The sequence below is a fragment of the Rattus rattus genome, chromosome 10, assembly GCF_011064425.1.
Source record: "Rattus rattus isolate New Zealand chromosome 10, Rrattus_CSIRO_v1, whole genome shotgun sequence".
NCBI classification, from domain to species: Eukaryota; Metazoa; Chordata; class Mammalia; order Rodentia; family Muridae; genus Rattus; species Rattus rattus.
This window is the reverse complement of record NC_046163.1, coordinates 15639625-15657710: the sequence shown is the minus strand read 5'-3', so window position 1 is coordinate 15657710 and position 18086 is coordinate 15639625. Positions and strand designations below refer to the sequence as shown.

The following is an 18086-nucleotide window of genomic DNA, read 5'->3' as shown; positions in this document are numbered from 1 at the left end:
TGGAATTAAAATAGTGTACCACCACTCCTGGACCTTAGCTTTTTCTACTAGGAATATGCTGGCCCAGGCTGGTATAAACTTAGAGATCCCATGTCTCCTTATGTCCAAGCCTCAAATTCTTTGCATGACATCTTCAGTCCTAGGTTGTCAACTGCAGTTGAGGCTACATTTTTGCCAATGGCCTTCTATCTCCTAGACCATAGAATTCAGTTCCATTCAACTTCCGGATGCACTTACAATACTTCAACCATACAATTTATATTTTTCCTTTCTCAGCCTGTTCCTTTTCATTAAAAACGCTCTTCATTCTTTCTGCTGTGGTGTGTCTTGAGCAGATGTGACTGGTGCTGTGTCCAGGACGATAATGTATTCAAGTTCTGGAGCCTGAGGTGAACTGGTTCAACTTCCAGAAGAGAAGGTTTTTATCAAGGAAAAGGCAGGGAAATTACCTGCCGGTCAGAAGAATTCCATCCAAAGCCTACAGCCAAAGTTAGATTCAAGCATAATGACTGTGGCCACCTTAGAAAAGCACCAGGTGCCTGGGGCTTTCCATTGTCAGAACAGAACCAGGGAATTTCCAAAGAATTTAGAATAATACCCTGTTCCAGGAAATGGGCTAACTGAAAAGAAGGCAGCTCCTCTACCAGTTCCCTATCTGCATGCCAAAGATATCTCTCCCTTGAGGGCCACCAATGAATGTTAAGGTCAATGTACACCACAATAGAAAGTGACCAACTCACACTGTTACCAAAGTCTGCCCATCCCCCCCAGATGTATAAAAAGTGTGTGCTTTAGCTATTTGGGGTCACTACTGTCTTGAGAGCAGGATGAACCTAGCGGGCTGGATCATTGAATCTCTTGCTTGATTGCATTGTTCCGGTCTTTGTCTTTACGTGAGTGGGACCTCCTGGACTTAGGGCGCAGAGGGTCCTACATTTGGTGCATTGGCCAGGAACTGTCCTTCTTGCGGAGTGTGTGGATTTTCATGTTTTCTGAATGTGTGCTGCTGCTGAGAAGTTTGGTTTCGGTCTGCAACTCAACGGGAGTTGCTGGCTGCGGGTAGCCAGAAGCGGCGTGCAGACATGCCTAAACATCACGACCTAGGGGACGCTCCAGACTTCCTCTAGGAAGTTGCGACTGGAAGGATCCAACTCCACTCAGGGTCATTGGCAAGGAGACCACTGCCGAGCTTTTCAGTTTTTCTCCTGTGGCCCTTGTGGCAGGGGCGCACCAGCATCTGATTTTCCGTTTGTCTATTTGTGTCTCTGCAGTATTTTTGGATAGCACAAGACAGACTATGTAACTCCCTTGAGTATGACTCTCAAACATAGGACAGAAATTAAAACCAGGGCCCACAATTTGTCAGTAGATTTTAAGAAACAAAAATGGGAAATTTTTTGTACCTTGGAGTGACCCACCTTTCAGGCTGTATGGCCACTGGAAGGCTTTCTTTCCCTCCCTCTTATAGTAACTTTCAAGAGGCATATTTTGGGTGCAGGCTCTAAGAGCCACCCCAATCAAATCCCTTATATTCTTGTTTGGGAGGACACGGTTAATAATCCTCCTCCATGGGTCCACCTTTTTCTTCTTTTTGCTGGACTCTCAGTCGCGTCCATCTTCACTCTCCAAGACCTGGCTAGGAAAGCTGTCCTCCCCAACACAGATGCTGACATCCTTCTTCAAGACCCTCCTCCTCCCTACCCACCTTCCAGCCTCAGGCAACCGCAGCCACAGACCCTCCAGGAGCATTGACGATGGCCCCTCGGTTCCACCTGCAGAGGTTGGGGAGCTGAGAGATCCACCCTCTGGGACACAAAGACCTGCGCATGGAACCTGTAGCTGGAGGGGAGCTGCTCCTGACCAGTCTCACATTTTGTCCCTTCAAGCCTATGGCCCCCTGATGACCAAGGTCATCAACTCTTACAATATTGGCCATTTTTCTTGGCTGATTTGTACCACTGGAAGACCCATAAGCCCTCATTCTCTGAGAATCCCCAAAGTCTAACTTGATTGAGTCCTCTTTTCCCATCAGCCCACCTGGGTTGATTGGCAGTAGCTCCTCCAGGTCCAGCTCCAGAAGAAAATCAGCCAGGGACATCAGAAAGAAGTTGCAGAAACTAGAAGGATTACAGGATAAGTCCTTGAGGGAAATAGTGCAGATAACTGAAAAGGTGTACCATAACCAGGGGTCAGAGGAAGAAAAGGAAGAAAGAAAGCAGAAAGAGCAGAAAGACAGAGAGTTAAAAAGAGAAAAGAGACAGGAAAAGAATTTTCATATAATTTTGGCCACTGTAATTAGAGAAACTAGGGAATCCAGTAAGACCGCATCTGGCAACACAAGAGAACCCCTGACCAAGGATCATTGCGCCTACTATAAAGAAAGAGGACATTAGGCAAGAGATTATACCAGAAAGGAGAAGAAAGGACCCTGTGCCTCTGAAAGAAGGCCAGCAGGCCCCAAGGTATTGGCCATTTGAGAAGACAGTGACAGCGACCAGAGGGGATGGGGTTTGGTCCCAAACCCAGGGTAACCCTTACAGTGGAGGGGAAACCCACTCAGTTTCTGGTGGACACAGGGGCCCAGTATTCAGTCCTCCTGCAGTTTTATGGGCCAATTTCCAGTAAAAAGTGGTCCAAGGGATCACAGGTGACAAACAATACTCATGGACTACCCATAGAACAGTGGACCTAGGTGTGGGCCGGATAACCCACTTGTTCATTGTTATTCCTGACTGCCCCTACCCCTGTTGGGCACTAAGATGGGGGCACAGATCCACTTCCTCCCAGAGGGACCCCAAGTCAGAGGCCAGCAAGGAAAGCCTATGCAGGTACTAACTATGGAATTAGAATGTGAGAACCAATTCTTTGAGAACAACAGTCAAAGAGCAGAAGGTATGGACTGATGGTTGCACAATTTCCCACAGGCTAGGGCAGAAATGGCAGGAATGGGAAAGGCCAAGAACCAGCCGCCCATTCATGTACATCTAAAAGGTCAGGCCAGCCCAGCCACCATTTGCCAGTACCCTATGTCTAAAGGGGCACAAGACGGGATCCAACCCCACATTCTGTGCCTCCTCCAACTGGCAATCCTGCAGAAATGCCAGTCCAGGTGGAATATCCCCCTTGTCAGTTCAGAAGCCTGGGACCAATGACTATTGATCTGTTAGGAACCTCAGAAAAGTGAATAAACAGGTGACCAACCTCCACCCTACAGTCCCCTATCCATATAAACTGTTGAGCTCTTTGCCTCCCTCTAGGGACTGGTATATGGTGTTAGACCTTAAAGATGCCTTCTTCTGGCCCTATTAGAGTTAGGAACACCACCTCCTGCTTTTGTCTAACCCCTTTTGAATCCTGTATGGGATCCCAGCACCCCTAAGCTTGCTGGTGGACACTGTCGAACCAACCTGTCGTAATAATAATGATCTGTGTGCTAGGTTCAAATGTCTAGAGGTGGCACAAAAGGAAGTGTGGTCACAGTTGGCAGCTGCCTACAAGCCAGGGACCCCTAAGACATCTCATCAGTTCCAGGTCAGAGACTCAGTCTATGTGCGGTGACACTGAGCCCAGACTCTTGAGCCCCACTGGAAGGGACCCTACCTGGTGCTATTGACTATGCCAACTGCTGTTAAGGTGGATGGGACAGCTGCCTGGATCCATGCTTTACATGTGAATGGAGCCCCATTAACAGAGGATAAGGAACAGGATCACTCTAGCTGAAAAGTCCAGGCCACTGAGAACCCCCTGAATCTAAAAATCACCAGGAAGTCCAAAGATGTGGTTCCTCCCCTTGGCACTGGTACTGTGCCTTAGCTCCCACCCTTTGTGTCCTGCTGGCTCTAGCCCCCACTTTCTGTGCAACCTAACGTGGCTGGTGGTAAATGGGGCAGGTGTCAAGGTGTGAACCTTATCCAAGGTCACTATTCCAAACTCATGGTGGCCAAACCTGTTCCCTGATGCCTGTACCCTGGCTGCTGGGGCCACGGACCTGGAAAGACATACTGGCCTTTAGACAGCCCCACAACCTGCACTTCAGACAAATGGACACACTGAACACCTCCGTGGGGAGGCTGCTGTAATGGCCTCTGGAGAAATATGCTCTGAACCCAGGAGTTCTATGTCTGCCCCAGGTATCACCAGGATAGGTCTCTCAACCCTAAATGTGGGGATGGAGTTGACTTCTATTGCAAAACTTGGGGATGTTAGACGTTGGGGGAAGCATCCTGGAAGCCGACCTCTAGCTGGGACTATATTAAGGTAGTAACCAACTATATCTTGGAACCCTATGTTCCTGGTGGAGTATCCGTGCCAGAATGTGACTATAACTGGTGCCAACCACTCCATCACTTTCACTGAGCTGGAAAAGAGGGCCAAAGAGAGCGTAAAAAAATATACTTGGGGCTTTAGGTTCTATAAGACAGTTACGATGTGGGATTACTGCTCACCATCAGGTTACAAATAGAAGCTCCTTATATCCCAGATATGTAAAAAATTTGTGCTTTAGCTATTGGGGGTCACCACAGTCTTTTGGGCAGAATGGCCCCAGCGTACTGGATCATTAACACTCTTGCTTTATTACATCCATGTTTTCATGAGTGGGACCTCCCGGATTTAGGGCTCATCGGATTCTACACCAACTTGTGACAAGAGTGCAGGATAGCAGTCCAAGCCTATTAGAAAACTGGCAATGACTTTCCCATTCACGAAAGTTACCCATAAATGAGAGAAACTCAATGTTACAATGAATTTGGTTGCCAACACAGAGATACTAGTTCTAAGCAGATTTCAGGAGGCAGTGGTAGCCTACTACACACAGCCTATGTGAAACAAATGTATAATGGAGTGTTTACAAAGTAACTTAAGCTGTAGATAGAGCAATGTCAGGTGCTAGAGAATTTTCAACTAAATCTTTAACTTTGAGAATTCTAATGCTGAATGCAAGAACGCTATTAGACTTTCAAAAGTCTAACATTCATTTATGGATTAAAACTACTGTGGATATTGGATCTAGTGTTTCTAATTCAGTTATGATTGGACAGGCAATTGCAAAAGGTGCTTTGAGTCCCCAATGTTTTTAGCTGTAGCGCACAACTAAAGGGCTGGAGACAAGCAGTACCTGAGGGGACCTAACTCCATTTTAGAACAGGCAGCCCTGTTAGGCCTTAAGCTTCAATTTCCCAGAAGGACAGCACAGCTTTTGGTAGAAACCACACAGAAAGGGCAGCTAATCAGCAACTTCTCTGACATCCAGCTAGGGACTTAGAACAGGTATGAAAGAGTCCCTATAAGGTAACAATCTCTCCAGTGAGGTATGAACCAACAAGAAATATGCAAATATCCCATACCATAGGCTCAACCAATCCTGGTGAACGTGACTCAACAGCAACCAGAAACCCCCAACTGATTCTAAAACGGGTCTATGAGCTTCTCTTACAGTTGCTGTCATTTTGCTTGGATAGTTGACCCCTACATGCTGGCTGTCTTTGCATACTAAAAACAAAACAAAACAAAACAAAACAAAAAACAAAGAACAAAAAACAAAAAAAAAACAAAACACACACACACACACACACACACACACACAAAACACTCTTCATAAAAGTAAACTTTAGAAACCATACAACAGAATTTATACCAGGCTGATTCAAGCCTTACTTTTCAAAGCAATTAATCTAAATCTCTTCATTTTAGCCTCAGGCAGAGGCTTCAAACGCTAACAAAATCAACCACATTCTTCAACAAAAAACACAAAAATAATCTCTACACAACATACTGAAATTCTTCCCCACTGAAACCTCTTGGGCCAGGTCCACACAGTTCAAATCACTCTTTGCAACAAAGTCTTCTATATTCCTACTAGGATAGCCCTTTTTATTATTATTATTTTTCCTTTATTGAAGCTTTTATTTCCATTTTAAATTTTATTGTTTTTCCCAGTTTCCCCTCCATAAACACTCTATCACATTCCTCATCACTCTGCTTCTATGAGGCTGCTCCCACACCTTCCGATTCACTCCCCCCACATTTCTAACCCTATGTAAAATGGAACCAAGAAGGCTTAAAATGTGGTAACATTTTAAAATGGGGTACAGAGCTAAACAAAGAATTCTCAACTGAGGAACATCTAATGGCTATGAAGCACCTAAAGAAATGTTTAACACCCTTAGTCATCAAGGAAATGCAAATCAAAACAACCCTGATATTCCACCTCCCAGAACCAGGAGTCAAAATGGTTAAGATAAAAAACTCAGGTGACAGGAGATGCTGGAGAAGATGTGCAGAAAGAGGAACACTCTTCCATTGTTTGTAGGATTGCAAGCTGGTACAACCACTCTGGAAATCAGTCTGGTGGTTCCTCAGAAAATTGAACACAGTTCTAGCTAAAGACCCAGTTATACAACTCCTGGACCCACAAAGATGCTCCAACATCTAACAAGGACACCTACTCCACTATGTTCATAGTAGCCTTATGTATAATAGCCAGAAGCTCAAAAGAACCCAGATGTCCTTCAAGAGAGAAAGGGATACAGAAAATGTGGAACATTTACACAATGGAGTACTACTCAGCTATTAAAAACAATGGCTTCATGAGATTGTTAGGCAAATGGATAGAACTAGAAAATATCATCCTTCATGAGGTAATCCAATCACAAAAGAATACATTCTCACTGATAAGTAGATATTAGTCCAAAAGTTTGGAATACCCAAGATTAAATTCACAGACCACATAAAGAATTCCCACTTAAAAGATTTCATTGCTTTCCAAATTCAGAGTCTCAAAACTCATATTCATTCAAACAAAAGCATGGTCAGGCTTATATCATAGCAATAACGCTGTCCTTTGTTACCAACTTCTGTCTTAGATAGGGTTAAACTGCTGTGAACTGACACCATGATCAAGGCAACTCTTAAAAGGACATTTAATATGGAGTGGCTTGCAGGTTCAGAGGTTCAGTACATTATCAAGAGGGGAGAATGGGAGTGTCCAGACAGGCATAGTGCAGGCAAAGCTGAGAGTTCTCCATCATCACTTGAAGGCTAGTAGAAGACTGCGTTCCGAGCAGTTAGATAAGGGTTGTAAAGCCCATCCCCAGTGGTACACCTACAACAACAACCATACCATCTAAAACAAAGCCAAACCTCCAAATAGTGCAGCAACCTGGCCTAGGCATATTCAAAACAGGACAGTGTCCTTTGCTGTTCCAGAGCTTTTCAATATCATGAGGCCCTTGTTACTTGTTGATTTCAGGGCCTTTGATATTGGTGTTCTGTTCAGAATGTCTATTTCTATGCCAATAAGTTCAAGGCTATTCCCCACTTTCTCTTTTGTCAGGTTCAGTGTATCTGGTTTTATGATGATGCCTTTGATTCATTTAGAGTTGAGTTTTGTGCAGTGTGACAAAGTGTGTGTCTGTTTGCATTCTGCTATATGCAGACATCCAGTTTGACCAGCTCCATTTGTTGATGATATGCTCTTTTGTCTAGTTTATATTTTGGGCTTCTTAATTTTAAAAAGTCAGGTATACAAAGGTGTGTATGTTTGCAACTTCAATATAACTCCATTGGTCAATATGTCTGTTTTAAAATCAACACAATGCTGATTGTTATTATAGCTTTATAATACAACTATAAGTCAGAGATAGTGATGGATCCAGTATGTATGTATGTATGTATGTATGTATGTATGTATGTATGTATGTATTCATTTTCATTCAGGAATTATCTCAGGTATCCTTTGTTTTTTGTGTTTCCAGAAAAAGCTTAAAACTATCCTTTCGAGATCTGAATTTTGTTAGGATTTTGATGAGAATTACATTTAATCTATGGATTAACTTTGGTGGGTATGCATTTTTACTTTATTAATCAACCTATCTATGAGTTTGGAAGATTTTTTTTTCTGTATCATCTTCAGTTTCTTTTCTCAATGTCTTAATATTTTTTTACTATATAGTTGTGCACTTGCTTAGTTAGAATTATCCCAATATAATTATATTATTTGAGGATACTATGCAGGGTATGGTTTCTACGATTCCTTTTTCAGTTGGTTTGGCATTTATATAAAAGAGATCAACTGAATTTATCTTTGTTTGTTTGTGTGCTTATTTGTTTAGTTACTCTTGTATTCAGCCACTTTGTTGAGTATTTATCAGCTATAGGAGTTCCCAGGTGAAATTTTTAGTTATTTATGCATACTCTCATATCATTCACAAATAGCAATGCTGTGACACCTACAGTACCAAGTGGTATTTCCTTGATTGCCATTAGTTGTCTTCTCCCCCTACCTAAGACTTCAAGTACTTTACAGAATAGGTATACATAGTATGGCCATCATGGTACTGATTTTAAAGGAATGGTTTTGAGTTTGTTTGTTTTTTTTTTTTAGTTGATGTTGGCTATGCACTATAAATTTCCTTTATTGTTTTGAGACATGTTCTTTCTACTGTTAACCTCTGAAGGACTTTTACCATAAAGGTGTGTTGGATTTTGACCTGGACCTTTTTTGATCCAATGCGATTATCATGTGGTTTGTAATTTTCAGTTTACTTAGATAGTGGATGACATTTGTTAATGTGTGATTATTGAACCATGTGTTTGATTCTACAGTGAAGCCTACTTGGTCATGTTGCATGATCTTTTCAGTGTCTTCAGTCTGCAAGTATTTTATTGAGAATTTTGTATCTGTATTCATACAGAAAATTAATCTAAAATTCTCTTTCATCGTTGGGTTTTTTGTGTGGTTTCAGTGTCAGGATAACTATGGTCTCATAAAATTAATTGGATGATTTTTTTTTCTGTTTCTATTTTGTGGCAGAAGTTCAGAAGCATTGGCAGTAACTCGTCCTTGAATGTCTGGTAGATTCCTGTGGTTGTGGCCTTTTTTACAGGGCTGAGGAGACTTTTAGTTACTGCTTCTATTTTACTAGAGGTTATCAGATAGTTAAATTGCTATCTGATCCTGCTTTAGCTTTGGAAATCAGTGTACTGAGACACTAGACCAACGTCATCTTGGTTTCAGACTCTATCTTAGAAAAACTGACTTAAGGTTGAAGTCAAATTACCAACAAGCCTGTACCTCCACTTGCTAACAACCACCAACCAGGAGGAAAGCAGCAGTTAAGTTTATGATTTGGCTACCAGCCCCAATTATTTTAAAGAGCAAACAAATTTCATAATAGCCCCCCCCCAATCAGATGTATGCTAGGCTAGAAACCCCTTTGCTTGTTTGCTTGCCTCTATAAATGCTTACTTGGAACTGGGATCAGGGCTTCACCCTTCAGTCCTGCTGCATCAGGGTCTAAGGTGAGCCCAAGCTCAAAGAAAAATAGAACCCAATGTGATGGCATCAGAATTAGGTCCTTGGTCATCTTTTGGTGTTCATGAACGCTTCCTGAACAATCACAGGAGTATCAATAAATTATTCATTTCTTTTAGACTTGTACAGTGCTGGTTAAATTAAGTCTTTATTATAATCTGTATTTCCTTGTTGTCTATTGATTTGTTCTCTTCTTGTCTAATTTTGTTCATTTGGATACTCTTTCCCTGTCAGTTAACTTGGATAAGTATTTTCCATTCTGATTGATTTTCTCAAAGAACTAATTTTATTTCACTGATTCTTTGTTTTACTTGTTACTATTTTATTCATTTCAGCCCTAAGTTTCATTATTTCTTGCCTTCTCCTCCTTTAGGGTGTGGCTTCTTCCTTTTGTTCTTGAGCAGTGATTCTCAATCTTCCTAAAGCTGTGACTCTTTAATACAGTTACTAATTCTGTGATGACCCCCAGTCATAAAATTATTTTGTTGCTACTTCAGAACTGGAATTTGACTATTCTTATCAATTGTATTGTAAACACCTGATGTGCAAGCCCTATGAAAGGGTCTTTTGATCAACTGAAGTGGTTGCAAGTCACAAATTGGGAACCACTGCCCTAGAGCTTTCAGATGTGCTGTTAACTTATAAGAATGAAGGCTTTTTCATAATCCTTGTAATTGTTCAGGCATCCTCCTATTTTCCTCCTCTCCCCACTCCCCTTGCCTTTATCTACATTAACATTTCTACCTCTAGCAATTTCTTTTCTGTACTTTGACATCATTTGTATTCAACTGTCTATCTTCCCTTAAGGCCAACTTTCCCCTGACCAAACACTGATGATCCTGTTCTAGCTTCCTGGAATTACAGGCAGCCCTTCCTCCAACTTAAATGCATCTCTCTAAGAATTCAAAGCTAATGTTTGCACGTGAGAAAAAGCAGGCAGCATTTGTCTGTTAAACCCTTGGTAACCTCTCTCTCTCTCTCTCTCTCTCTCTCTCTCTCTCTCTCTCTATATATATATATATATATATATATATATATATTCCAATTCTGTTATTTTATCTATATATTTCATAACTGGATCTTTGTAACAGTCAAGTAAAAGTTACTGTGTATGTATACCAGAATTTCATTGGTTAGCAGTTGATGGGCATGTGAGTCAAATCCATATCCTGGCTATTGTGAGGAGGACAGCCATGTAGATGGTCCTATACATGTATTTAGCCATCTGGTTTATGTCCAAGGATAATATGGCTGGATCATGTGGTACTTCCATTTTCAGGCTTGGAGAAACCTCCATACACATTTTATAAAGGCAAAGAAACTTAATAACTTAGCTTTAAAAAATTCTGTTTTTATTTTCTTTTTTGATTCATTGGTATAGACATTTCTTATTAAAATCTTTCTTAATTCTCCTTTAGTGTGTGTGTGTGTGTGTGTGTGTGTGTGTGTGTGTGTGATTCTATTATTTGTCCTAACAAAGTCTTATATTTCCCTCTTAATTTATTGATTTATTTTTCACAAGTATATTTAATTTCTATGTATTTACAGAGTTGCCACATTTTTCTTGTTATTGATTTCAACTCTTGGTGCCTTGTTCTAAGAGAAAATTATAGAAATTTGTCACATATATTTTGTCATAATTGTTGCCTGCCTTTGGGGATGTCCTGCAATTCTTTTCATGTGCTGCTGAGACTTGAATTAAAAAGTTATTGAATAGAATTTTCCCTTCCCTGAATGTTCCTGCTTATATAATCTTGAGGTGAGGCCTTGAATCTTGTAACTTTCTGAGATTCTTGAGCCTTGTTTATTTCATTTGGGCATTTCTACTCTCTTTTAGAGAAAAGGTTCCAAATCAGAGGAAGTAGGAATGCAAAAGTCAAAAGACTATCTAGATACTAGTTTAATGGTTTATTCAGACACTAGTTCCATGGGTACAGAACCCTGCTCAGTGCAGAGTCCCAAATAGAAGGTTTGTTAATATACTACAAATATAGGCCTTCATTGACTTGTATGCATGTCTTAAATGGTATCCTCATGTTGTGCTACAATCAGTTGCTGATTGGCCCTGGGTGACTTCCTTGTTCTGGTCCCTAGAGACTATAATTAGCTGAGGCCAAGTTTATTCCAGTGAACTATGTCATCACTTGGTCAACTACAATGAAAGAAGGTCTCAGTCCATATCTTGTTGAGTTGTACAGGATGCTCAACTTCCTGGTTCAGTTCTTGAGATATACTCCTAAGTCCTGTGTGTCATTTGCTATATCTTGCCTTATCATTCCCCAATGGGGTCGTTAATTCATCATAATTTCTCACTTTAGATTAATATGGAGTTTCATTCTCTTGGATGGATTTATAACTGGTACAGAGCACAGAATAGTTAATAGGGGGAATGATGAATGTCTTGGTCAAGGGCAGTTAAGATGTAGACTTATTAAATGGTGATATTATTGACTGACTTAATAAAATGAGGCAGGATCAAGTAGGTGAAAGAAATTAACTTTAGGTAGAATCTGAACATTATGAAAAACTAGAGATTTCAAAATTAATTTTACATTGGGCAATAAGGTCATATCTTAGTCAGCATTCTCTGTTCCTGCACGAACATCATGACCAAGAAGCAAGTTGGGAAGGAAAGGGTTTATTCAGCTTAATTCCACATTGCTGTTTCATTACCAAAGGAAGTCAGAACTGGAACTAAAGCAAGTCAGGAAGCAGAAGTTGATGCAGAGGCCATGGAAGGGTGTTTCTTACTGGCTTGCTTGCTTGCTTCCCCTGGTTTTCTCAGCTTGTTTTCTTACAGAATCCAAGACCACCAGCCCAGGGACAGCATCACTCACAATGGGCTGGGTACTCCCACCTTGATCACTATATGTGAAAATGTCTTACAGCTGGATCTCATTAAGGCATTTCCACAACTGAGGCCCCTTTTTATGTGATCCCTCCAGCTTGTGCCAAGTTGACACACAAAACTGGCCAGCACAATTGACCCCTTGTCAACTTGACACACAAATACATCACTATTAAGGCTCGACCCTTACTTTCTTATTCATCCCCAAGGTCTATATAGCTTTAAGAGTCACACAGTCTTTACATATTAAAATTTCAATCCATTTAAAATATCCAATATCTTTTAAAATTCAAAGTCTTTTTAAAATTCAAAGTCTTAGCTCTCTGCTCCTCCCTGTTCCAGAGACAGCTGCATCTTCTCATGCAGTGTCAGCCTAGTCTCATAGACAAGATGGTGAAGGTCAGTGTGAACGGATTTGGCCATATTGGGGGCCTGGTTACCAGGGCTGCCTTCTCTTCTGACAAAGTGCAGATTGTTCCCATCAACGACCCCTTCATTGACCTCAACTACATGGCCTAAATGACCCAGTATGACTCCACCTATGGCAAGTTCAACGGCACAGTCTAGGCTGAGAATGGGAAGCTTATCATCAATGGGAAGCTCATCACCCTCTTCCAGGAGCAAGATCCCACTAACATCAAATGGGGTGACGCTGGTGCTGAGTATGTCGTGGAGTCTACTGGTATCTTCACCACCATGGAGAAGGCTGGGGCTCACCTGAAGGGTGGGGCCAAAAGGGTCATCATCTCTGCCCCTTCCGCTGATGCCCCCATGTTTGTGATGGGTGTGAACCACAAGAAATATGACAACTCCCTCAAAATTGTCAGCAATTTGACAATTGTCAGCAATTGTCAGCTGCACCACCAACTGTTTAGCCCCCTTGGCCAAGGTCATCCATGACAACTTTGGCATCGTGGAAGGGCTCATGACCACAGTCCATGCCATCACTGCCACTCAGAAGACTGTGGATGGCTCCTCTGGAAAGCTGTGGCATGATGGCCGTGGGGCAGCCCAGAACAACATCCCTGCATCCACTGGTGCTGCCAAGGCTGTGGGCAAGGTCATCCCAGAGCTGAACAGGAAGCTCACTAGCATGGCCTTCCATGTTCCTACCCCCAGTGTATGCGTTGTGGATCTGACATTCCACCTGGAGAAACCTGCCAAGTTTGATGACATCAAGAAGGTGGTGAAGCAGGCATCTGAGGGCCCATTAAATGGCATCCTGGGCTACACTGAGGATCAGGTTGTCTCCTGCAACTTCAACAGCAACTCCCACTCTTCCACCTTTGATGCTGGGGCTGGTACCTCTCCACCTTGATCACTAATTGAGAAAATGCCTTACAGCTAGTTCTCATTAACTCATTTCCACAACTGAGGCCCCTTTTTATGTGATAACTCTAACTTGTGTCAAGTTGACACACAAAACTAGCCAATACATGTCATATATCTAAAATTGCATGAAAAGGGGGCAAAGATAAAGTAGGGATTTAAGAATCATTTCCCCCTGGAGCCAATTTGTAATTATATGGTGGAAACCATAAAGACAGATCAGTTGAAAAACTGTAGTGCAGTTATAGAAGTCTAATTTCAGATTACCAGAACCGTGGTAAAAAGCCAGACATGGTTTCATACTTGTAATCCGAGGACCAAGTGAGTGAAGATATTGGGGCTTGCTGGCTGATCATCCCACCCATAATGGTGACCTCAGTGAGAGATCCTGCTTCAAGATGCCATCTTTAATTGACTTCTGGCCTCCAAATGAATGTGTGCACACATGTCATGTGAACTTGCACAAAACATGCACAGACACATAACCTCCCCCTAAATGGGAAGAGTTTGGGACTGTTTACCCCAATAAAGTTTAGTGATTAAGAAAATCATGAGCTCAAATTAAAATGTACAGAACACTAATATTTAATAATTCTTATGAATATTTTAGGAATGCCTGCCAGACAAGACTTGGTTTTTCTAAAACAGTGAGTGATCAAGAACAAAGTTTCATTAACATGAAGCATAAGAATACTAATTAAAATTGACACTTCAATTCTATTAAGAAAAATTTTCATTTCTTTTTCAATAATGAGAACTGAACTATCATAAATTGGGAAAAAATATGAGGTGAAATGGCAGAGACATCTAGGCTATTTTGACCTCTGTGGAGCTGAAATAGAGAGAACAATATAAACAATATTTTATGAGGCATGATACCCAACATAATGAAAGACCTAATTGCTCAGCATTTAATTCTTCAAGATTATTTAAATTTTCCAGTATGATTAGCCATAAAAAAATAAATGAAAGGTAAAAGAGATGTAACAATACAGCCCAGTCTTTGGCAAATAAGTGATGTAGCATGAAGAACACATCCAGGACCAGCTTCCCAGGAATGTCAACGCTGTGGCTTAGGGATGAATTGTCCCCACATGTTCATGACTTTGAACTGCTGGGTCCCAGCTGGTGCTGCTATTTGAGAAGGTTATGGAATCGTTAGCAAGTGGAGCCTTACTGGAGAAGTTACATCACTAGAGGAAGGCTTTGAAGGTTTACAGCTTGACTGGACTTCTATTCTCTTTCTGCTACCTAAAGGCCAATGTAAAATGATCAGTCAAATTTCTTCTCATGCAATTATGTCCTACTTGACTGTTACAATGGCTGTCCAACCATGGAGAATTTTATTCCTCTGAACTGCAAGCCAAACAAACTTTATCTCTTAAGTTGTTTTATCCAGATATTTGTTAGAGAATCAAAAAAACAATGGAAAGAATTTTGGACAGGCAATATTGATTCTTTGCGACAAAGGTGTGGGACATGATTTTGGTTGTAGAAAGTTTATGACAGCAACAGAAGGAATTGAGAACACTTAACTGTTCATTGAAGAGTGGCTGTCTGAGAGTGACAAAATGTGGGGAGTGCAAAGGCACCTTAGAGGGATTAGATGTGTAATATACTAAGGAATTAAGGTCAATACCATGGCACTCATTGTTAAATAAATTGTGATTTAATCAGCCATCAGTGGTGTTGATATATTTATTTCTGTTTGGACTTTTGTATGTAATGAGAATTTATTTACCATATACAAAACTAAAATACTGTTATTCTTGTCAAATATTTTTCATAAATTATAACTCTACAGTTTCCTTGTTAGCCATACTTGAGAGATCTGTCATACTGAAAGAATAACTTCAGACAGAATTCTACACAGTGCTCTAAGTCTAGTTGCATGTCTTTGGTTAAATTCATGCTTCAAAGCAGCTTATGTCTCTGAAAGTAAAGGCTCTTACAGTGTGTCCTGAACACCTGAATTCTGTTCCTGGAAGCCTTGTAAATTTGGCAGGAAATGACTGGATCCCAAAAGTAATTCTCTGACATATACAAATGTTCATGTTCTCTCTCTCTCTCTCTCTCTCTCTCTCTCTCTCTCTCTCTCTCTCTCTCTCTCTCTCTCTCTCTCCCTCCCTCTCTCCTCTATCTTCTCTCCTCTCTTCTCTCTTTCTCTTCTCTCTTTTTCTTATTTCTCTCTCTCTTTCTCTTCTTTCTCTCTCTCTTTCTCTTCTCTCTTCTCTCTTCCTATCTATCTATCTATCATCTCCATCTTCTCTATCTTCCTCTCTTCTCTCTCTCTCTCTCTCTCTCTCTCTCTCTCTCTCTCTCTCTCTCACACACACACACACACACACACACACACACATATCACATGCCACACAAAAAAAAGGAGCATCATATAATGATAGATAAAACCACATGTTGACACAAGAATCCAGACTCCATATTTTTCAATCATTTCATTTCAAGCTATGAAATAGTAGTTTCTTTGGATATTACCATATATAAAATTATTGGCTTTCACTTCTCCACCGTGAAACAGGATCTTGTGTCCCAGTCTGACCTTGAACTGTGTTATTTTTACTTGGCGTGTGTGGGTAAAAAGGAAAAGTAAAGCTTAGTTACTGAAAAACTTGAGCAGAGCTTGATATAAGGTTAAAACCTGCTATCAATTACACCCAGAAATTTTCCAATAAGGAGATTGTTAGGGCTACTGTCACAGCACTTTGTCGCACAGTGCCCCCTGCTGTCCCAAGGGTCACTTTTCTGTATGGAGGGCAGAATGAGGAAGAGGCAACCATCAACCTCAATGCTATCAACAGGTGTTCGCTGCTGAAGCCATGGGCCTTGACTTGCTTCTATGGCCCAGCCCTCCAGGCCTCCGCTCTAAAAGCCTGGGGTCGGAAGAACGAGAACCTGAAGGCAGACCAGGAGGAGTACATCAAAGAAGCCCTGGCAAAAATCCTGGCTTGTCAAGGAAAGTATACCCCAAGTGTCGAGCCTGGAGCCGCAGTCAATGAATCGTCTTCGTCTCTAACCATGCCTACTAACCAGAGCTGATCTTTGGCTGCTCCATTAACACTCCAGGACCATGCCTATCCACTTGCTATTGAAGAGGAGCCTCCAGGCTCTTTCCCATCACCCTTGCCGCCCTCACATGTGCGGCATTGTCTGTGAATGCTAAATCTGCCATCCCTTCCAGCCCACTGCCAATCAACAACTATTCAAGGGGGGGGGAACTGCTACAAGGTAATGAGAATAATTATTAATAAAGTATCATATCTCTGTGAAAAATTATCACCAACCATCTTAGAAACATTGTAAACATTTTAAATTAATTTCCTGTAAGTTTTATTTTAAAAAACCTATTTAATAAAAAGCAACTGGAATTTTATACTGATTTTATAATAAAATATATGTGGGTGTATGTGTGTGCGCGTGTGCGTGTGTTTGTGTGTGTGTGTGTGTGTGTGTGTGCGCGCGCGCACGCACATGATGCAAGGGCATTTTTATGTGCATGCACTTCTCTACAGACCTCAGAAGAAGACACCTGATCTCCTACTACTGGAATTATAGTAGTAAGCATCTCATGATGCTCCTATGATCTGACCTCAGTACCTATAAAAAAATACCTAGGGCTCTTAACAACTAAGCCATTTCTCCAGCCCCTCACTGATTGTATATGATGAATTTATAGGACCACCTACTGATGAAATATTAAATGTAAAAGAAAATGACTGAGATAGAATTTCACTCTATATCCATGGTTGGCATGGATCTTGTTGTAAATACCAGATCAGGCTTCGATGTGCACCCTGCCCCAGCGAACCTGAAAATTAAAAATTAAAACACAGGCCTTCTATACATTTTGATTGTTTTAAAGAAATAGTTCAAGCTTGTTGAAATCACTTTAGTTTTTTAATAGGATCACTTTATTCTAATTAATTCACATATAAAGACATTATGAAGCTGGTTTAAGGAAGCTGCTCAAATATTTGCCCCATCCTGAGCTCTGTGGAGCTTAGTGAAGTGCTACAGAAATGGCCATTTAGAAGCCTCACACACAGTTTTGCATTCATATAATTTGCATGTTATTTACTCCTCTACTTTTGTGTATTCTGTTATTTCCATATGTAGGAAGTTGAACTCACTTATCACTGTGTTGAAATCACTTCGGAAGCTCCTCTTTCCAGACAAATTCTCCTCAATTGGTTGTCTAACATAAGTGTCAAAGTAAAAAAGGCAGAGTCGTTGAGTTTCATTACCACTATTTCCTGTGAGTAAAAGCCTAGACTAAATAAGATAATGAGGAAATTCTTTTATTCCACTACTATTTAGATTTTGAAGCATTTTGCTGTGGGAAACTCATTATGTCTCTCAAACATTCATTCTCATTCAGCTACATCTGAGATGGAGAAAAGGCACACCTCTACCATTTCATGCAGGAATCAGTCATATCATGCTGTGGATAAAGCGCATGGACATCTATTTTCTGGTCATAGGTTTATCATATTAAGTTTTAGTATAACTATTGAGCAGAGGGAGAAAGAACCGGGGGACTATGTGTGTGTGTGTGTGAATGTTCATGTGTTTCTGGGTGCA

At 41.0% G+C, this 18086-nt stretch overlaps 1 pseudogene; it reads left to right on the top strand.

Moving 5' to 3' along the window:
• Nucleotides 1-12551: 12551 nt before the first annotated feature.
• LOC116911578 lies at nt 12552-16544 on the top strand (annotated as a pseudogene).
• The last annotated feature ends 1542 nt before the right edge of the window (nt 16545-18086 follow it).